This window comes from Anser brachyrhynchus (assembly GCF_964034855.1).
Source record: "Anser brachyrhynchus genome assembly, chromosome: 5".
NCBI lineage: Eukaryota > Metazoa > Chordata > Aves > Anseriformes > Anatidae > Anser > Anser brachyrhynchus.
The window spans coordinates 45,649,433-45,673,371 of record NC_137699.1 but is presented as its reverse complement, the minus strand read 5'-3'; the positions used below and the strand labels follow the sequence as shown (position 1 = coordinate 45,673,371).

Below are 23,939 nucleotides of genomic sequence, written 5' to 3'. Positions count from 1 at the left end.
TCCTGCTCCTCGGACCTTATGAGATGATTGATGCAATTTATTTTGTTATTAAATCCTTCTGTATTTTGTGATGCATGCATTAGAACATGGCTATTCCCTCTTCTTACTACAAGGCCAACCAAATTGATTATTGAATCATTCTAACTTTCTCTGTTATGCAAGAAGAAAAAACATGTAATTAATCCTTACAAGTCACAGCAGAGTCATCAGGGGAAACTGAGTGAGCTCTTTTTAGAATTACGCTGCACTCTTCTAGAAAAATTGTCTTGAGTATCTAAAAATTTTGTGCTACAGAAGATATTTGAACCTCAGTCTGATTGCAGGTTCAGAGGCTTTTTTTATTACCTCATTTTTGTTACATGTACATTTAGAAAATATCTCCTAGATTAGGAATCCAGAGTTCATGAGTATTTTGAATGTTTGTATGGTAAACCATCAAGTTTTTGCCAAGACTCTATAGATAGAGAGTCTCATTAATGAAGAGAAGTAACTCATAGAATCATTAAGGTTGGAAAAGACTTCCAAGATCATCTGGTCCAACTGTCCCCCAACCACCAATATTACCCACTAAACCATGTCTTAAAGCACCACATCCAACATTTCCTTAAACACCCCAGTGCGGTGACTCCATCACCTCCCTGAGCAACCCTAACCACTCTTTCTGAGAAGACATTTCTCCTAATTTCCAACCTGAACCTCCCCTGGTGCAATTTGAGGGCATTCCCTCTAGTCCTATCACTAGTTTTTGGCGAGAAGAGGCCGACTCCCAGCTCCACCCACCTTCCTTTTCAAAAGTTGTAAAGAGCAATAAAGTTTCCCTGAGCTTCCTCTTCTTCAGACTAAAAGCACAAGGTGAAAAGGGTTTTAAAAACTTAAATTTGTGAAGTCATGTTCTTACAATGCAGACTATTTTGTGCCACTGCAACGTGAAGGTGCTACTGCTCTCATGTGAAACTCACCTTCTTGTCAGCTTTTTTTTTTTTTTTTTTATAAGAGACCTCATTGTAAATCAGAGAGAGGCTGGCTCTCACTTGAAAAGAAAATGAAACAGTTTATATGTTTTCTGTAAGTCAGAGGATTTTCCCACTCTAGTTCATTACATTGCCGTTCAGACTGTTGTTTCGGTACATGTAGGATGCCCAGAATTAATAGACAATGCTGCCGGAGAATACTTTGTCATACTGAGCTATGGTCTAAATCTTCTTGGGAATACAGTTTAAAAAAACTTGCCTAAGACATCTCACAGCATCTTTACAGGCTCCAAGACATGGAACTGATTCTTACTGATTCAAATGTCAGACATTATTCTAATTATTGATCTAGCTTTCCTCTGCATAAAACCATTTATAATAATATCACCAATTATCACAATTTGATTCTAAATGCCATGTTATTAGTGGAATAAATTTCTATCTTATATCCCCAAGATATATTTCCAGTCCTCACTTTTGTGTAGAAGTAATAATTAATAAATAATAGCAATAGTAATAGTAATAATAATAATAATAATAATAATAATAAAACAGCTTGGAAATGAAAAAGCAGAATACACTTAGAAAGAGCCCAAATATGTATGCAGCCACTATGGTCTGAAGAAGTTGAAATTTGGAGGGATAGGTGTTGCCTATGGTTTATAACAGATATATTCAAAATCTTGGAACATTTCAGTGTTTGCAATGTTATGCTAGAGCCATTGACGCTCATATTGGTTGGCAACAGCTCAGAACTTCACATAAGCTCAAAGCACTGCTTTTTAGACCTTCTGCAATTATGTCTTCTGCAGCTCTGCAGCACCCAGGGTCAATTCTAACCTTGATTTCACCCTTGTCTTCTCTCCCTATCCTGCAATAAAATGTTTCATCCTATTCACAAAAGGTGTTTTCTTTTCTTCTTTTTTCTTTCTTTCTATATACAATGAATTATATGTGTCCTTCTGGCAGTAAAAATCCCTTTCCTCCAGCCATGTGACTGTGGCCATTAAAAATCATATGTTCCTGAGAAGATAACGTACTTACATTGTTTTAGCGTGAAAATACCAATTGTACCTCAGGTACGTAATACAATCTGCTCTATAGTTTGAAGCCAAAAGACCTTGTTTTCAGGTATTCAGTGCCCATTACACTGATTACCTTCTGCCTCTTTTGTTGTTTCCGTTGATTGTCCTCATCTGTCTAAATTACAAGTGTGGCTATAAAGTTCCTAGGAAATCCTATCTGGATCCTAGCACAGAATTTATTAACATACACTAACAAGACTGCTGTGAGAAAATCTGATGATACAGGTATGGATTGAAATAGTACTGCATGAACACCCTTCAACATGCTCAGTTTTCTAAACCACTCTAAATTTAGAGTCCCAAAGCTTTGATTTAAAGAGTTGTCTGTGACTGGGGATGCAAGTTTAACCAAAGGAGCTTTAGTTATTGTGCTGGGTCTGGCTGGAAAGGAGTTAATTATATTCTTAGCTCCCTACTCAGCAAGTAGGCTAGGAGTGGGAAAGAACCTGGGAGAGGATATAGCTTGGATATCTGACCTAAAGAGATATTCCATACCATATAATGTCATGCTCAGCAATAAAAATTGAGGCAGAAAAGTGGGTACATTGGCAGGTAGCCACTGCTCGGAGACTGACAGGGCATCAGTCTGCTTGTGAGAACTGGTAAGTGATTGTCTTTGGATCACTTTTTTTCCCTCCTCTTTCCTTCACTTATTAAACTGTCTATCTTGCCCCATGAGTTGGTTTTGCCTTTTACTATTCTCTCCTGTATGTAGAGCTTATCTGCTTGCCAGGGTCAACCCACCAAAGTTATATCTGAGAGGCCAGGAAAATAACAATAATAAGGAATTGAAGCCCTTTTCAATCTCCACAAAAATATCAAATTACTTTGTCCATATCCAGCATTGTTCATAAATGTACATATTATCTCTCTGTAGTGTCCATTGCTAAAATTACATTTAACACAGTTCTGAAAACTAATTCTCTAAGACTGTACATCCCCACACAATGCAGATAAAGTAAAGCAAATATTCATTTGAAAACAGAGAAAAAAATCCTCATGATATTCTATGTTAATCCTCCTCGGTTTTTAAACTATTCAGTCACAATACTGAAGGTTGAAGGGTGCCATCACCCTTCAACCCTCCAGCTCCAACCGTCCTCTTGTTGCCCAGATCCTCATAGGAAGTTTGTGCTCATCTGAGGAACTCTACCACAAATGAGTCTTCTCTGGTGGGCTAAAATCTGTTACTAGATTTTCTTGTCTTCCTTTATTTTACATGCTGTGACTGATCTACTTCAGCAGTATTCAGAGTTTCACACAGAATGAACAGCTTTTTATCCCTAAGATATCCCTTTTTATCCCTAAGATCTGCTCTTTTATGTGGCTTTGGAAATCATTTACAACTCAGACGGTTAGTTTAATATTTCAACTGTCTATTCAGTTACGCCTGTAGGACTCACTGAGGCATCAAATATCTCTAGGGAGAATCCAGAAGAGGTGAAGTGAGTCAGCAAGAGATAAGCAGGTCCACAACCTTAAAGTCTTCTTTGTCTTCTTTTACAAAAATAAATAAAAAAATAAATAAATAGATCCTCCTAGTATCACAAGGACTTATATATATATATATATATATATATATATATATATTTCTTCCATGAATGGGATAATCCACAGTTATTAGTTACAAGAAACAGATTTAACATTCAAACCTCTCTTATCTTACAGACTTCCACACCGGGGTTTGAAGATGAACAGTTAAAGGGCTACCCACCATCAACATCTAAATTAAAACAATGCAAGTTTTATTACTAAACACTTATTTGCATAATATGCTAATCCATAGTTATATAATTATCTTTCCTAGCATATACCACTGTTTTGTACAGCATAATCAGCCTCAGATTCTGATTTAATGGGAATAATAATAATTATAGATAAGCAAAACTGGAAACATGGCTCATACATGCAAGTATGTACAAAGTTGGACTGAACAATAATTGAGTTCTGAGAGTTTGCTTATTTGCAGGCTTGTCTAAAAAACTTCTCAAATTCTGTCTAATAACCACAAGACTTATTTAGACCTGCTGCTCCACCATCAGAACATCACTCTTCTTTGACTTATAGCATCCCCTCACTCAGCATTGCATTCTGACATGCAGGATAAAATACAAAAACAATTATTCATGTGACTCTCTGTAAATCTTCATATAAGCTAGAAGTTAACAGATAACAGGGCATTAGAGTGTTGTGACCTACGAGAATACAAAATCAGGTTTTACACTTCTGAATTTTATTCCCAAATTCTCTGGGAGTTTCAGAAGCTTCATTTACCCAATGGAATAAACAATCCAAAGACTGTCCCCAAGCCCTGAGGCCATATGTCAAGGCTAGACTCACAACAACATATCTACAATTTTCTGCTCCCAGAACTGGGTGGCTGTATGCAAACTGAACAGTAGGAGTAGTCATTGACACACACATCCCATGAAATAAACCTAGTCATTGTCTGTGAGGATAACAGTTTATACAAGCCAAAAATGTATCATGGAATATGTGTAGGAAGTGATTAGGTCATATGCACAGCTGTGTATCAGGGCTTCAGTCTGATCACTGGCTCTTCTTATTTACTTGTAGGAAGAAGTTCATTATAAGACTTGAGGCAATTTGTGTTGTAAGTCCAAACATTCTGAAGCTAAAGGTACTTGGATACTCAGTACTTACTATCTAGTGAGGTTCTGTTGTGTAATGTGGACATCAAAGCTTGCAACTAACTGTTGGGAGAACTGTACTCTGATGCTACATTCTCATCAACTCTAATGTGTCTTTGGCTATTATTGCCCTCTTTTCTTGTTATTAGTCTTATTATGGAAACTGTTTTCAGAAGAAAAACTGAATTGAGTTTGAGCCAAAAAAAAATTTACAACAGTGTAACTACTGATCTGCATGGAGTTAGATAAGAATCAAGCCCAGGAAGTCAGTGTTGTGGTTATCTAAATCACCTTGCCTGTTATATTACTGTCATTTTCTTTTGCTTATTTATGTGACATTCTTTATCATTCAAGAATGTTGAACAATTTCTTGTTTGTGTGCAATTCACTACTGAATTATAATATTGTTTCCTAAAAAGTAAGTGTGTGACTAATCCATTGAGGATGTTGCAATACTGTGGAATTAGATTGGGTATTAGCACAAGGAAATAGCAAGGACAATTTAATGGAAGTGTCACAGACATAGAATGTCATATGCATGTGGCTATGGTCAAAGCAAAGAAGAAATGGGAAAAATACAACTCCCATAGTTAACCACTGAGATCACTCTGGGGACTAGATACCCCCTTCTAGAGGAAGGAGTGACAGGAATCTGAGGTTTTGCAGAACACATATGACATTCTTCAAAGTATTTTCTGCTTTGCTTTTTGGAAGAGCTCTGTTGGCTTTTCTGATGCCAAAGGCATGTGATACAGTATAGTTGTTCAGTCTGAGGTTCTCATTCAGTCGTAATTACCTCTCTGTGTGCTCTTCTCTTGGACAAATTTATTCAGAATTTTTTCCCCAGGATTCACTCTCAATAACATATTATTATATATTTAATACACAGACAAGCCAAATGCCTTTGGTCATTGCAAAGTATCACACTGAATTATATAACCAATTTTTTTATTGAGGATTCACATATCACTTTCACCATAGCTCTGCACAAATCTGTCGACTTTCTCCTCATGCTTTCTTATTATCTAAGCTTTTATTTCCTTTCTTACTTTCTTCCTGAATTGCCGTTATTTTTCTAACTTGTTTATTTTACAAATGTTCCTTGTTCATTTGTTTGAAGAATGTCGATTGGTGATAACAGAGCAATATAAAGCTGGGGAAGTTACATTGTCAGATGCTTTTGATTCAGCCCAGGACTGAGCAAGAAGGTGCTTCATTTAATGAGAATGACTTCACTCAGAAAAAGACAGAAGAACAGATTGCAACACCAGGAGGGAAAAGAGCTGTCAGTTATAACACAGGAGGTAAATGAAATGTTTCCCTTGTCTACTGGTAAGACAGTCTGCACGTATGGTTCTGGGATGAATAGAGCCTAATTGCAGACATTTGTTCTTCCTATGCCCCTAAACTCATTCTGCTTTTGGAGAGTCTGTTCTGGTGAGATCTCATTCCCTGAAGAGCATGAACAAGAGGGATGTGCATGTAGTTTACATGCACTACAGCACATGTAGTTTATACGATCCTCATTCACCCTAATGCTGTAAATATACATCTTGGCATGTATGCCCATGTATTATATATGTACATGTGTTTGTACATGCATGGATATTGTGGTGGGTTAGCTTTGGAAATTCCTGCCCAGGCACTCACTCACTCTCCCTCAGTGGGGTGGGGGAGAAGATAAGGAGAACAGGAGCAAGATAACTTGTGGGTAGAGATAAAGACAGGGTGATTGTTTACCAGTTACTGTTGTAAGTGACAGACCCAACTTGGGGAAAATGAACTAAATAGACAATTAAACACAAAAAGACAAATATGAAAACATCTTGCCTTCCTCTTTCCCAGACTCAATTTCACTCATGTACTACACAGTAGTTTCTCTTTGCCACCTCATCCCTCTCACACTTTTCCTTTGCTCTGGTGCAGGCTCTATATGGCTACAGTTCTTTCAGGAACCTACTCCACTATGGGATCCTCCACGGGCCACAGTGGATACCTGCTCTGCCACAGAGCATCTCCTCCTCCTCTGAGGTTGGTGTTTCCTCTGATGTTCACCACTCTTTCTGTTCCCTCCTCTTTCTCTCTCTCCCTGTGGCATTTTCTGACCTTTCCTAAACGTGTTTTCACGGAGGAGCGAGCCACAAGCTTCTCTGATGGGTTCAGCTGCACCCTACAGTGGAGCTGTTGGAACCAGCTAAAAACAGCTGGAACCAGCTGTGTCTGGCACAGGGCAGGCCCTGATGTCTTCCCTCCCACAGAGGTGGCCCCTGCACCTCCAACCCTGTGGCCACCACATGGACACACAAACCCAATACATACATACATATGTTTTAAACATAAATATACGTGCATGACTATATCTAACATTTACCCGTCCAAATGTTGTACCTCTGTTTCAACTGCGTATATGAACAAACAGTAAAATCACACAGTCGAGCTGCAGGCAGAGCAGTCCACAGAGCACCTATAACACACAAAGGACCAGCATGCTGGGGAAACAAACACACTTCATAGGCAAGCAAAGACCTGTCATTCTCACAAACTTCTGAAGGACTCATTCTCCTCAGTTCACAGCTCTGGCAAATGAGGTTGCTGCCACCATACCTTAAAATCTATTTATTATCTTATGCACACGTTTTTCTTTTAAAAGGTGCTGTGGAGATGAAGAGGGCTATTCATGTATCTTTCTCAGTTAATTCCTTTTTTTTTTTTTCATTTTTTCTCAGTGCATTTTGATTGTTTGCTATTCCTCAAAGGCCAAAATTCAATATGTAAAAATGCTTTTTAAAAGATGAATCAACTTCTAATGTCAAATTCAATAAGCTCAGCTTCCACATTCATATCCCATTACTATAAAAAGAGAAAAGGCAATGATGCCCCAAATTTCTACTATTTTCAGAGATGCTCCGAATTAAAAATTAAGGGTAAGTTATTGAAGTGCTTAGAAACTAAATTGATATTCAGAAAATGGACCTCACATAATGATTTTTCCATCCAGTTTATTTATTCTGAATCCAATAGCCATTAATACACTCTAAACTCTGGGGAACTGAAGGCACAAATGTAAAGTTATTTTCCTTATCTTGTTTGCAGGGAAAAGCTGAATTTCAAGTCATCAGAAAGTAGCATAATTAGTTACTGTAGAGCTGCTTCTTGCCATAGCCTTAGTACATTGTATGTATATATGGCCCGGAGTGAGGGTCTGCTTGCAGGCGACACCTCTGGGAAGCACTGTCTCCATAATGCAGAGAGGTTCCTCCTCAGGTTCTTCATAACTCAGAAGATGGCTGCAACAACCCTGACCCCATGAGGATTTCAGTGCTGCACAAGCACCCTGCTCTGTTGGTGGCATGTTCCACCCCAGAGATGGCTGGCTGTAATCCTTTACAGGTGAGAAGATCCATCCAGTCTCAATATTACACCCTTGTCAATAAACCAAGGCAAGCAATGAAAGAAAAAGTTCTGAGTGAATTGGAATGGGTTGTAGGTGGAGAAATTGAGAGAAGGAGTTTCGATAAAATGAAGACGGATTAATCTGAGGCTGTCATTCTGTTCTATTTTCAGAATTAATTCATTTAATTTAAGAAGGAGATTGTTTTTTAAACAAAACAAGATCTAATTTTGAAAAAAAAAAATCTACAGTTCTTTTTTTTTTTTTCTCTGTGTTTCCAAAATGAAATTATTCAGGAAGGATTAAATTCTCTGCGCTTTAGACTTAAAAAGATACATGTTAAATACTAAGCTTATAAATGTGCTCATTTTGGGACTAAGGATTTGTGAATAAAGTGCTATCTACAAATAATAATAATAATAATAATAATAATAATAATTTTAAATGTCAAAGGGCAGGATTCATCTAAGTCTAAGTTAGTCTAGAGAAATAGCCTCTTTAGCCACCTAATTTAGAAGGTGATGGATTTTTCTCTAGAGTTCTCTATTTCTTTCTTCAGTGTGTAAAAGGGGAGCCTAGAGTGCAGTACTCTTAAACATTTAGCTGTAAGACATCTTTGTTAGGACAGGTGGTTTCCAGTCCTCAGGATTTCAATATTATTTTCCTTTTTTTTCTAGCATACATTGTTTGCAGCATTTAAATGTTACTTTGTTCGCCTGAATCCCATTTGTAATATATTTGACTTTCCTCGAAACATGAGTTCATTTTCTCATCTGATGCAGTGAAGCTGTAAGCATCTGTTTAAGTCAAATATTGTGAATATTTCTACTCAAGGAATTTATTAAGTACTGATACTTAATAAAAGGAAATAATAAAAAGGAAATAAAAAGGAAAATAGTCCACATAGTTCATATGTTACGTATACTTTATTCAGCTGTTGCTCTCATATTCTTTATTAATTACCTAACTTGTAGCTTCTTTATGTGTACTGTTCTTTCCTGTAGTGGATACATATTTAGTGCCCCAAAACAGGATGAAGATTCAGTTTGAGAACAAATCATCCAGGCACGAGTTTTGTAAATAATGTCCTTATAACTTTAGAAATAGGTTTTATTTCACTTTCTCAATATATAACCAATATTCCTAATTTGATTGGTCTGAAGTTCTGACTTCATGTGAACATGAAAAGTATGAAAAGAATAAAACATAACTATTGTATGCCATAGCAAGAAAAGTTCAGACTAGCCACAGTCCACGCATTTTCTCTGCAAGGAATAGTAGTTTTGTATTCATGTATTCATTTTTTCAGTTCTCCCATTGTTTGACATTTTAAAATGGGACAGTGTCTACTTTATAGTAGAAAGTCAGAGTTGTTTTTCGTTCATTTGTTTGTTTGTTTTCTCTAATGTATAACATGATAATTGAGCTAATAATGGTTTAGAATGAATCTCCACTAGTCACTTGAGCCTGTCCATTACATATCTTCCTTCATTAATTTTTCAAAATTAATTTTTTTTGTTTAATGAAATAATCAATGTTACAGAACTATGTCCAATCCTTGGGAAATTGCTATTTCCATATCAGCATGTTTGAGCTCAGTGAAAGTCCTACTTCCCCTTGTATTTTTGATTTTAGTGTTTTAGTAGCAGATGTCTTGACAGAGGTAAAGAATTATACAGAGGAAGATCAAATGCTGTAGACAATCAATACAATCCCAGTTTGATTGTTTAAGAGAGCATAGACTAAGGCTGAAAATTATGCAAATGATAAATCATCTGGTCATGTAATTAAGTCAGAATTACAATGACAGTAAAGTACAGTTAAATTCTTATTGATACATTAAATTGTGACAAATGTTAATATATTTAATTGGCATTTAACAAGATAGCTGAAGCAAGTTAATTAGATATAAATTTACACACTTCATAAATGTCAGCATTTTTGAAACGAAGCCCACATTTAGAATACAGTTCAATCTTGGATATTCCTGAATACAACAGGTGTGACTGGTAGCACTAGCTATATTAAGGTTATTGTCACTTCTGCTTCTAAGACTTCCCTTGCAGATACTTGTATCATGGTCAGGATGAAATTAGTTAGAATGAAATTGCCTTTCTCCTTCCCTCCAACCACCTTTCCTGTTCTGTCCTCTCCCTTCTTCCTCTTCCCCTGCCCTATTCTCTCCTTCAGCTCCTTCCCCTTTACCCTTCCATTTTCCCCTCCCCTCCCCTCCCCTCCCTTCCCCTCCCTTCCCTTCCTTTCCCTTCCCTTCCTCTTTCCACATTAAGTATCAGTACTTAATACATACCAAGTAACTGGTTCCCAAATCTGACACACTGATAGCTACTGGATGATTTTAATGTCAATATCTCTGTGCCTCACCTTCGCATCTCTGTAATACAGATAACATTTATGTTGATGGTTTACAAATGAAGTTACATATTCACAATGATTATGACTTCATCTGGTAACTCTGTTAGCTCATGATGCTACAAAGGACCAACCAGGGAAATTGAACCCAGAAAATGTGAACCTTTAACCAACCACCATACATAAAAAAGTAAGAATTTAAAAAGTTATGCATAGCAACTTAAAAGAGTCACTTTAAAAAGTCAGTTGCAAGCAGAAAATGTCATAATAGTTTGCCAAGTAAGTTTTGTAATACTTCTTCATTTTCAAAAGTTTCTTAATTATAAGGATGCCTAAAAAAATGGCTATGATTATAAGTGGATCTGACTTTTTTTTTTCTTCTCCCAGACACTAAGATAAAAGAGAAGGCTGACAAGGTTTTTCAAGATGCCATTAAATGAAGAGTGGTGATGATTCTCTTAGATTTGCTTTGATGAAAGTGTTATATAACCTCTGGAATTACAGTGAGAAAGATAAAGACCCTTGGGCAGGAAGATTGGCAGATGGAATGGGAGACAAGGAACAGAGGAAGGCTAAGATGGGGGACAGTTCTCAATTAGTCCCATATTTTTTCTTTTGATTTATTCTCATGTGCCCTATTTGTCTTCCAGAGATATTCGATATTATGGGCACGATTTCCAGAACTGTAAGTAACTAGATCTATTTGAGATTTTAGTGAAAAGATAGCTAAAGATTTTAAAATAGTATTGTGAAAATATACAAAGTAATTGTCTGCATGTTTCCAATAAGAAAGCTCTTTCATTTATTCTGATATTTTACCTGACCAATCAGAGCCTGTTTTCATTATGTTTGCCTGGTCTGCTTCCAGGAAATATGTCTGCTTCTGGAAAGGATGAGCTCTACCACCCACAGGAGTGCACTGTGCTCCTCTCTAGAGTTTCTAGAATGGCCTCTTGGAGTCATTGTCCTGCTTGGCAAGCAGTTAATGCTGATGAGCATTCAGGAATAGGGGATAAAACTGATTTACTTTGGCATACAGGTGACTCACCAGATGTCTGAAACAAAGCCCAAACACTGTATCTTTTCCAGTAGAATATTTCCAGTAGGCTTCCACTGGCTTTTGCATGTAGACTATTTGGCAACCTAAAGCTGAATTTACAGGATTTATGAGACTAGTAAGATAAAGCACCATGCATATAAATCACTCAGGACACCATATATAATAAACAGTATTCATCTCAGTAGTACTTTCAAAAGCAAAGAAAATGACAACATTTTACTGAAAGTTTCCCAAAGTTCTTTCAGTTTTGCAAGTGTTTTTAAAATCAGATAAACAAATTTCAACAACAGCATTTACTAACATTATGCCAACTACATTCTAATTTTCTGCTTTTGTCTGTTTTGTTTAGCCCCTAGTGTCCCAATGGCTATTTCCCCACTTTCCCTTGGAAAGTATTCTACACACAGACAAATTCCAGCTTTAAGAAACTTCACCTGCTACTTCTTGCATATTTTTTCACTGTTAAGTTACTCAAATGAAAGTGATGGCTCAATTTCTGCTTGGAACATACACTACACTACACCCTTCCTCTACTAAACATGTAGAGACTAAAAATGTTACCAAATAAGCATCATCCTTTCCTGCAGCTGTGTTGTAATAACACCGAGCATGTTGATTTCTGTTAATCTTTCTTTAATGGTTCCCTCAGGCTCATAATAATCTTTAATGTTCTTTCACAAATTTCTCCAGTCTTTCAGTATCATTTATGTATCACAGAAATGACAGAAATTACTATTTGCATTTTAGAAAGTCAAACGAATTCTACTTTCATCTAGAAATCTATACATCTGAACAGAAAGTTATTTACTTTTTGGATTTAGTCCAAATTAAAGCCAGTGTAATTGAGAACAGAATTGCCCCCTAAAACACAACGGAGATAAACAAGAAGTAAATGTACTATATTTCTGTTATTTTTATGCACGACAGTACCAGTTACATTTTCTAAGACAAATTTTAAAACAGCAAAGTCATCAAAACTTTGATATTTTCTTTCCTAAGAAACACCTAAAAATGCCCAGAAGAAAAAGAATTATTTATGGTTTCTAAATTTCATTAGTAAACATTCAGTATAGACTAATTTATACCTAATTCAGAAGAGTGGCATGTTATATATATACATAAACATATGTATTCTTATGTATCTATTTAACGTTTCTAATCCATAAACAGACTTCAAAGGACTTGTGATTGGTGAAGATACCAATTAGACATTAATCTGCATGAAGAATTGGCCCTACGTTTTTCCACCTGTTCAGGTAGGCATGCTGTGCTGTGACTATGGAACTTGAACAAGTGTAAAGTCTAATGCTTTAGGGAAAGTATGGGAACTTGAATACACAAGTGATTCCATGTAGTCTGATGTATCTTTAGAGCACTCAAGAGATCATTTGCCATTGAAAAGTATAGGCAACGAAAAGTTGTAATTTGATGCATGGGAAAAAAAAAAAAAAGAAAAAAAAAAACAGTATCTGTAGACCAGTATAAATATTTGGCCTTAATTAAAAGCAATACCTCAGAATATTGTCTCTGGAGATTATGTTTGTTTTAGCTATATTTTTCCTTGCACTTTGGAAACAATAGGTACTTTCAATTACACAGTTTTCTGTAAATTCAGAGGACAACGAGAAAAAGAAAAACAAAAGGTAATCTACAGAGGACAGTTTGTGAGTTCATTCTGAGCTTGTGTGTCATGAGACCTAAAATATATTCTGGAACAAACTGTGGGATAATGGAAGTCTTTAAGAATCTTCCTATTTATTACACTGGAGCTGTAGGTGAACCCAGCAACCTAATAACTAAGAGCTTTTAGAAATATACTGATTAGCTGCACAAGAAACAAAAAGATTCTGTGCCTTGATCCTGTTTGAATTTGTGGGTGTCTAATAATATTGCTGACAAAATGCCTTCCCAAGGTGAATTTTGACTGTCCTGTCCATTGACAGAATAGTTCATATAGCAGAAATTGTCCAATAGACTCAGAAGTTATTGGGCCAGAGAAGAATCTGTCAGATGGGTACACAGCTTGGAGATAGGAAGAAACAACATTTCTGTTCCTGACCATGTATAAAAGACAAGAAAATATTTATGAAACAACAGTACTTATTTACGGCATTCACTGAATCAAAATATTTCACAAGATCACACTGACTAAGGAGATAGTTCTTTATGATGAGGTGTTTATTTAGTTTTTCTTTTTCCTGTGTGCCAGAGAAATAAAATCTTGGGTGTAAATTAGTTAATGAGGTGAGATCAGCATCTTGGGAGAATGAGTAACATCTTAGGCAGAGTCATCAGATTCCCTCCGTTTCCTCCAGTACAGGGAGCTAATAACCAACCAACATACTAAGTTTTTACAGCTAAGTGAAGAGGGATGAGGCTGGGCCAGTAAGCAGGGAAACCACAAGACTGACAGCTTCTCAAGAGCTTTTTCTGCAAAAGTTCCTGGGTCCACTGTAATTTTCCAGGTTCACAGCCTGCAGGTGAGGCAAAAAGTACTTGTTCCACTCTTCAGAAATACATTTAGTTTTCTTACTAAAGTAAAATGGTTTAAAACATTGTTCAATTATGTTGAATAATTGTTTAATAACATTCAACTTATTCATCAATGACCTGGACAATGAAATGGAGTGCACCCTCAGCAAGCTTGCTGACAACACAAAGCTGGGAGGAGTGGCTGATACCCCAGGGGGCTCTGCTGTCATTCAGAGGGACCACAACAGGCTGCAGGGTTGGGCTTCTTTTCTTGGCAGCAAGAAGCATTCAAAATTCTTGGAGTTTTCTGAGACTACTAGCCAAGACTCTGATGTGATAAGGTTACCGTAAAAGCTTTCACTAGTACATTTTTCCTCTCAGATAGCAAGCACTAGCTGTATAGAAATATTGAGAAATCTTCCTCTAAACAATTTAACCCTGAGGAGACCCGGAGACCTTTCATTTTTTATTAGGTGACTTAACTTATTTGGTGGAGAAACCTTCCCCCCCCCAGCCCCCCCCCCCCCCCAGTTCCTTAATCCCTTTTATGCAACCTCTGTTTTCAGAAAATTCACTTGTGGGAGGGAGAAAAATGTGCATTAGAACTGTTACTACTGTATGCTTCAACTCACTTCTAATGTTCTGATTAAATTTATTATTTTTTCTAATTTGCTTCTAGATTTTTATTTACCATTATTCTATTCACATCACATTAGTAAGTAGAATGAATTATCCACTTTCCAACCCTAATTGGAGAATGGATTAAGAGTTTTGATCTGGTGCCATCAGCATAATTTGAAACCAGGTGGTATTAAACCAATTAGATTTCTTTTAATTGATTTTTGCATTTTATGCAGTAAGGGAAATTCATTGATATTCATTTTTGGAAAAGAGATAACAATGACTTCTGAAACGTTGCCAAAATTTTAAATGACTTTACAAAAATTTAAGTCAATATCAATTCTTTAGGAAATTAATGGGACTGATTTTATTGTAAATAGCTAATAATTGTGCAGCTGGCAGCCCTGAGTTAGTGGTTGTTCAAAGAGCATCACATTAAAGTTCTGAAAGTAACAGAAAAGTTCTGAAATAAATAGAATTTTTAATCAAGCGTTTTATACTGTACTTGCAAGTAAAACATTTTTCACCTTACAAAGAAGTGTGTTACAATGCTTTTATCATATAAGTATGAAAGAGTTTATATTAGAGCTAGTCTAGTCTTTAAATGGAGGCCTAAATACATTTGAATGAGCAACTCTATTTTGGATTGCAAAAAGAAAATTATTTCAGGTTGCTGTCAAATACTCTTTCTTTCCATTTTTTCACACTGGAATGAAGAGCTCTTTAAATTAAATGTTTGAATGAACAGTTTATTTCAAGCTGATAAATAATGCTTTAGTTTGAACTTTTTTGTCTTTTGCAAACAAAGATTTTGTTCTCCTTATTAAACTGAGGTGCATTTGCATTAAAACATCATTTTGACATGCCAAGTCAAAACTCCTAGTGTTTTTCTGATTTTCCACCCTTTTTTTTTTAGCTTAAACGCTGTGAGAAATTTAAAATGAAATTGTGATTTGTTTCCGGCAGAAGCATTTTTCACTAAGAAAAGCTTTTGCCTGGAGTTTCCTTCAGCTACAGTCCTGAATAATACATTGTAGGTAGCTTTGCGCATAAGAGCATAGAAACAATTGTATATTTCACAGATGCTCCTCAGGATACAATCCCTCCAGAGCTCTCTTGAGAAGGAAAACCCACTTTTAGCCTTTAGAAAACCTACCAGATTCTGATTCATCACTGTGTCCAGCTGCTGCACTAGGGAACGACTGAAACCAAGGCTCTATCTATTCCCTAGTGATTCTTAACCTGTTGTCAATAGCACATATTAGCATGAACAAAATATAACAGAGCTATTCAGCCTCCAATTCTAAACTAGAGTTTTTCCATCCAGCATGACATATTGTTATAAAAACCTGATTCTGCCTCACTTCTCTCTTATAAGCATTGAAAAGTAGTTGAAAGGAAGAAAAATAACGTCAGGAATTTGAAGCAGTGCCCTTCTTACTGCATTTATTTTAATGCATTCATCTGGGGGGTCTCAAATCCTCCTTCCCACCCAAGCCTGGCCAACTCAAGTAGTATCCATTCCAGTGCTTTAATGAAGCTCAGTCATTATCTTTGAAATTTTGTTTGGGTTTGTCCCCTGTGTAATCTGTATCTCATCTTTTTTTCAGAGGATGTGTACAAGTGAAGGCACAATTTAGCTTTTTGATTTGCCTCACATTTCAAAAACTCTTCTGCAGCATGATTGTTATTCTAAAGCAAATGCTTACAAAACTACATAAGACAATCCTGTACAGAGAAAAAAAAAAAAACAAAAACAAACAAAAAAAACACACAACCCTCCATGCATTGAAAAACAACTTATCAAATACTGTAGGGTTATTTATTTGATTGTTGCAACATTGAAATGTTTGCAAAAATAATATTTTTTGATCTATCAAAAAAGAAAAGGTTTAGAAAAGGATAAAGTTGGCATTAATATTTTGAATTCTTCCATTTATCAGTTTTCAGTTCTTAAACATGAAAATATACAATATAGCTAGATTTCTATTCAGTGCCAAGTACCAAACCACCTTATATGTAGGACCTTTTACTTCTAGCACCATACATATTTTTTTCATGTGCCTAAATCTCATTTAGCATCCTCTAGACTGTTCATTAGGTCAGCTTAACCTTAAAACCAAACATAGAATCCACAGCATTAGGTTTCTATCTCAGATCAGCGTTGAAATGTTTTAAAGGCTTTGAGCCCATACACTCAATATGTAGACTACTCCTCCTGAACAACAGAGTGTGTTTTATGTTCCACTTTATTTAGAAAGGGTGTCATGGAGCTGCATTGAAAGGGTTACTACAGAAAGCTGATGGGTGACAGGAAATTCAAGATTTTCCAGCCACATCAAGAATATTGACTTTCTGAAGCTGACTAGATGATGTGAGCTACTTCCAACAATTCAATCTACTCCATTCAGAGTACAGTTAGTTTATAAAGGCATGCAATCTGTAGAGGACTGTTTCAGGGTCACTGTGCTACAGCCCTCTTGACACAGCCAAAAGAAAGTCCTGAATAGAGGATGAGAAGTCTGATTACTGATTAGCTTCAGTAGCTTCAATGTTATTTCAATCAATTCCCAGAAGGAAGTTAGCAATCTGCCCAGCATCCAACAAAAGATTGCTATTAAAGGGCTATTATGATGGGAACACTCAACTCAAAAAGGTAGGGTTTTTGGTGGTGGTGGTGGTGGGTTTTTTTGTTTGTTGGTTGTGTTTTTTTTTATTGTTATTACAATCTGGAGTTCTATATTTAGGACTTCTTTATTGTAAAAATCACTTGTTGAATTTATGCCCAAAAAGCACCTTTGTTTCACTTATATTTATCGTGTCAAACTTTATACTCAAAATAATTGTCTCAGAGGCAGTCCTCCTCCCACAGATCAGGTGATTCTAAATTCATTTAATTAGTGAACGTTAGTGATTTCTTTTTAAGATGAAAGATCACTGGAGTATTTTATCTATTTTTATGGTAACACAAAGTATATTAAATTGAACATTTTCATAACAGTCCAGGTGTTCCTCACCATTTCAATACACAAAGAAACAAAATCTTCAAATTGAATATATATGTATATATATACACACACCTGAAAAAAGGAATTACAAAAGGATGGACTAACAATTAGATTGTTAATATAGAACATGAAATATGAAGGAAATATTTTGCAATGCATTTTGTTTAACCTTAACGAAAATACTTAATATGTCAGTCTTGTTATTCTCCCAGGAAAATGAAGAGATGTTATCTTCCTTCCCAGGAGTATGATGAGGATTAACACACTAATACGTCAATAACTGAGGCACTCAGATGCTGTGCTAATATAAAAAATGTCTTCCATGATTAGAAAGATTTACAACTTCAAAAATATAACAAAACCTACTAAATATGTAAATGAATTCAGTGTGTGCATAGTCTTAAATGTGTTAATTTGTATGGTTTGTTATTCAGTTTCTCATAGTTACTTTTGGATCAATTTGCACTTTTCAAAAGTAAGAAGTTGACTTCCTAATTATCAGTGATGCAGACCTACCCTGATGGCATCTGAATAGCTACCACACTGGTGATGACTCTGAAATCACTGTTAGTATAAACTCCAATTGAAACACAGTAAATAATTTTGTCAGTGATGTCTATAGCCGCTTTAACAGGTGGTAAGGGCTCTGAGCAGCAAAAAATTTCAATTTAGTTTTTGCCAATACAGGGAGTAACTCTGACTTGAAAGCAGGGGAGCAAATTACATTGAGCTAGAAAGTGCTCTCTTTTCACCACTTCTCTGTTTCAGTTTTTCAATTTTTACTGCTTTTAGCAAGAAAGAAGAATATATGGTCAAACAAGAAAAAAAATGAGAGTACACTGCATGGAGAGAAAGGAGTTTAAGGGGAGCTGCAGTATGAATGTCAATGTATACAGATGAGTTACAGTCATAACTGAGTATCATTGCATATAAATTGCACCACTGAGCCGCAGTGTCTTTTCTACACATTAGTCAGAGAAAAATGCTGTCCCAGGAGGGATGCCTGGCTGTAGGCTCTGTGGAGTCTTGTCCACCTCTAAGCATAGTCAGAAGAGGTATTTGGATGCTTAATGAGTTTTAGTGGTGGGAAAGTGAGTACGATAAGATTTTAAGCACATCCAACACCAGGAAAGAGTTTTTAGTATCTGAATTATGCACATAAGTGCCCAGAAGGGCTAGTAACCCGTATGTATATCCTTTCCTCCTGTTCAGGCTGTGCAGATGTTAATTTGCACCCAGGAAATATATTCTAGGTAGAATGGATAGAGCTTTCTTGGCGGAAAACTAAGGTACATTTGCAACAATAGTTCAATAGTTTTCACTGAGATCTGCACCCTATTGGCAATATAAACATGACTTTGTCAGTCTAGCTCCACAAACATTTCTGTTTCAGTCTTTTCATTTGTCATACAGAAATACTTATTTTTTACTTATAAGACCATAACAAAATTTTGTTCGTTAATATCTGCAGTCTGGTTAGATACCAAGAGTAAAAGTACTAAAACCCCAAATTTTTGAGCCCAAATAAAAAAATATTTCACTATAAATCATTTACAGTAAGTTTTCCATGTTGTTATGGTCAAGAATGGTAAGAGTATTTCTTAATAGCCAAATTTAACAGCTAACTGTCAGATAACAGAAAAATGTCCCCTTGAGGCTTGTCATACTGAGGTCTGTGACAAACCAACACAAAAAGCAGGTATCAAAGCTGTGGGATCCCTTGTTGTAAATGCTGTGGGCATGTGTTTGGAGATATTTTTACATTCCAGAGATTTGTATTATTAATGCTTATTCATCAATAACTGCCAGAAATCTACTTGTTGGGAACATTATGAGCAAGCCAGTATTTGAAAAAATAAAAGCTATTCTTTGTTAATAGTTCATATGAGTTATTCCTCTGGACATAAAGGGTTTGGGAAGGTATTGAAGGTTAATTATAAATTACGCATAAAATTATGTAAAAATGAGTATAAAACTACAATTTAAATTACAATTGAGTAGTATGTTCAAACTGTTTGTTTGAACATCACATGGCTGATTTAGCTACTCCCATTTATGTTCAAATGTAGGTTGTTATATGAAGAAGGGAAAAATTACAGTGGCTTTGGACTGTGTGTTTGGATCAAAAAGAGCATCACAGTCAGTAGGGGAATGAAAGCTGCATCTTCAGTATCTTGCTGTTACTGATTACTCTGGCAATTATGCCACTGCCAAATTAAAATACTCAGACTCTTCATTGTAATTAACACATCTCTGGCGTGTGATAAGTGCTTTGAGAGGAAGAACTTTTAAAACTGGGGAGTTTCACACTTAAGAAAGTGAACTATCATTCTGCTGTCTAGAATTGAGCGCAGTGTAGCAGAGGAAATAATTCTGCCAGTGCCCCAGAAGATCTCAGTGTTACCTCTCCTTCAGAAGAGCAGCAGGTCAAATCTTTTGTAAAGGCACTCTCATTTATCTGGAGAAGAGCTTTAAAGATCAAGGTCACATTTGTTATCCAATCCTGGCAGCCTTCCAGTAAGCTTTTTCAACTCGTCTCCATCCTGAATTACACCACTGCACATTTAGGATCTCCCTTACAGATTTCAACTGATCTCTGCACACATATTCTATAGTCTCACCATACTTTATAAATCTGAGATATCAGGAGATTGCACACCTAGGAGCTCACAAGGAAATAGAAATACGTAATAAAAATACTATTGTGGACAAAACCATTTTATATTTAATTGAAGAAGCGGATAGCAATCCATTATTTAGAACAACAACAACAAAAAAAGTAATTAGATGCTTTGGGAAAACCGTACTCAAAAACTAAGGTATGCCTAAATCAGCTTTCAACGTTAGTCAATGCCAGTTTAGTCAGAAGTGTCACTCTATATAGGGAGAGGTCATTTTTTCAGACATAATGGCATAACTCTCTAAGCAGTTCTATGCAGAAGAGAGAAAGATAGGTAATCAGAATGGTAGTTTGACAGGGACTGAAAAAAAAAAAGAGGTAAGAGAAAGCAAAGAATGAGACTTGCCAGGACTGACATCTGGAAGGAAAGAAGTTTACAACTGTGGCAAAAGTAACTGCAGCCTGCCGTTTTATTTCTTCCCTGTTTACAGAAACTATTTTATATCTTCTTTGAAAATAAATAGTATGATAACAGATACATTCCTGCCTCTGTCATCATTTTATCCCCATGAAATAAACAGTCCATATTTTCTGTTGTTTAGCTATTACCATCAAAATGGTAAATGATACTAAATAAATCTCATGTAGACTGTTTATCCACTGTAAGTGCCTCATGTTCTAGTTTAATTCATGCAGATGACATTTCCCACACTTTAAATGGAATTTTTAAATATTAGTAATTTCAATAAAAATATTTCACTAATTAAAACAATCAAATCTTACTGTAAATGAAAGGATATATTGGACACTTCTCCACATTTAACTATTGAAACTTCAGTAATAAGGACAATTTGTCTACAGTATACATTAAGAAATTATCCCATTTGATAGAAAGTCAATATATAGATAACCAGATGGCTTTCTTTATCTAACACTTGACAACTACGTATGAACATGTGCAGTTAAGGGATAAATTATGTGTTCAGCAGTGTTTCCATAGTACTCTTATTGAGAAACCATTATGTCTGTCAATATTTTTCTTCAGTGCTAAACATGGGGACACGAGCACTGAGTTGCCTTCATTAATAAATCAATGTCTTTCTCAGTTCCTTTTTCTTTGTCTCTATATGTAAAGAACATATGGTCTAACTAGAAATCATCTACTCTCTTTTGGATTTATCATTCTTGGTAATAGTAAAGCTGAGAAAAATGCAGTTTTGCAAATGTGCTGAAGTCTTATAGACAGTAACTTGGTTATTAAGGCCTTCTCATCCATGATATGACTAGAAAGTGATATACATTCTTACTAATTTAAAGAGATAGGACAAGTCATTAGTATAATTTATGGAAATCAAATTGTGTTTGTATACCTATGTACATTTTTGGTTTAATGCCAGTAATAAAGGAAAAAAAATCGTTTGATTGTTTGTTTTTAACAGACACCCTTAGGGTTTTGTTTTGTTATTTTAAAGTTTCATTTATTAATAATTGTTGAGTTTAGTTATGAGGATCCAGAACTTCATTAGATGTTTAACATGCCCTTCAGACGGTATTCAGTTAAATACAAGTAATTGAGAATGTCAAATGTTATTCCTTAGTATAATTTGTTTTTCAGCCATTACAAAAATAATTAGATTAATCTTGCCAGACAGCAAAGGCACATTCCATTTGATTTAGGTGACAAATTGCATCTCTTACATACTGAATATCTGAAGTACATATTCAATGAATAATTGTCAATGCAATATCTCAGTGTGTATTCAGGTATTAAAAACTCAGGAATAAAAGAAGAGAGCAAAATGAAAAACAAATATGCTGATAGTTCAGACAGACCAATCTGCTAAATTAAAAAAAAAAAGGGAGGTACTACCAGGAGGCTATAATATGACTCAGTATTACAAGGTTGCTTTAATACAAGTACTTTCATTTAGTGAGATTACACAGTGGGTAATGATGAAAGAGGGACAGATGATTTTACTGGGTATTGATTCTACATTTCCTTTAAGTGATGATACGTGTTTTACATATATCAATACTACATTACATGTGCTTTTGGTCATGAACACCTGTATAAGGTGGTCCTTAGGTAAGGATATATTTGCATCCATTTGTTACCACTCATTCCAAGTAATTGTTCATAAAGCCTGATCAGAAGATGCATTACAATGCCAGGGAAATACTGATTGTCTACAGATTGTGATGTCTCCCTCTCACAGAGGAAATAAAAAAATATGATACCCTATTACAGGGGAACAGAAGTACTAATTCTGCCACCTACCATGCTAATAAAACCATAATTAATATTTTTATGAATATTTAAGTATTTAAAAGCTAACTGCTATAGCAGACTTGCCTATTTCCATGTGTGTTTCTTCATTAAACTTTGACCAAAAAAAAGCAGTGTTATAATCATTTTTCTATCTCTGACAATTGAGTCCTCAAATTAAAGCAATTTACACAAAATCTTTTTTCCTCTTTTGCCTGTGATGTATACCAAGCCTATCCCAAGGGTTCACTTTCTAGTTTTTCTTTCCCAAGGAACACCTGCCTCACTCAAAGCACACAAAAAAAAGCTGTTATTCATATTTTGTGTGCAACCTTAAGGTCAATATACAATGTGTTATTTACACCCTGCTCTAGTGAGAGAATTCTTAATCTCTTCATATCTTTCTTTGTAGTACTTCCTAGAAGCTTCGTAAGTTTTAATTGATCTCCAGCGACTCTGGTAGGCAGTAAGGGAGTTTGTGAACATTCATACTCTGCATGAAGCCTGGACTTCTGTCCTGGCCCTTGACTTAGACAGCATAATGATTCGTTGACATTACAAGTAAAGACATATTTATGTTGCATAGTGACAATCTCAGTTTGATTATTTTCTTCTACTTCTCTCTGTTCCCAGATCCTACATCAGCCAAAAAGAGGTTGGAAACCCAAGCCACGAAAATAAAGCCCACAGCTGATAACAAGAGATGAAGAACAGAGGGAAAGAAGAGGAAAAATATCTGCTCTTGTCCCCATTCCTGCCCCTCTGCTCCATGCCCCAGGTGGGAACTCAGAAACAGCCTTCTCAGACTGCCTTTCAGCTGTCATTCATTGTTGCCTGTTCAAATTGCAAAGCAGCAAATGTCTGTTTCATATCCCTGAATTTCCCCAGATTACAAGACCAACTCAAAGGCAATGATAGCCTTATGGGCTGTCATAAGGGGCTATCATACAATATATCATATCATATTATGATAGCTTTATGGGCTATCATAATATGGGCTCACTGAATGTTAAAAACAAAAAAAGACTTAGGGATCATCCAGAGTGTTCAGACACCTATAAAGCATACAGTATAAACATAGGCATCAATTCCATTTTGCGGATGAAGACAGAAGAGGTCAAGGTAAAAAGTGTAACCACAAAAACCTGATATATTTTGAGCATCTTTTTTTTTTATAATTTTGTTATTATTGGATTTAAATTAATTATTGTATTTAAATAAATCAATTTATGTGAAAAGTAATATTGGTTTTAGGATGTATTTTTGACATTTCAGCTTCACATCCCTACTTTGACTACTCCTGAAAACTTCATGATGGGCACTAGGCAACCCTTGAATAAAAAATATTTTGATTCATGCAACCTACACAGTGACAGGACTGCTGCTTTCATTCTGGGATGCTCTTCGAAATCTCATCTCAGTGT

General features: G+C 35.8%; 1 protein-coding gene across 1 annotated transcript in view; it reads right to left on the bottom strand.

Annotated features, from left to right (window-relative positions):
* LOC308196004 (uncharacterized protein) overlaps positions 1-23,939 on the bottom strand; it is a 214,890-nt gene that overhangs the window by 2,750 nt on the left and 188,201 nt on the right. The window contains exon 15 of the mRNA XM_080594358.1: positions 10,407-10,490. The gene's annotated coding sequence lies outside the window, so the exon portion shown is untranslated. The remainder of the gene's footprint in view (positions 1-10,406; positions 10,491-23,939) is intronic.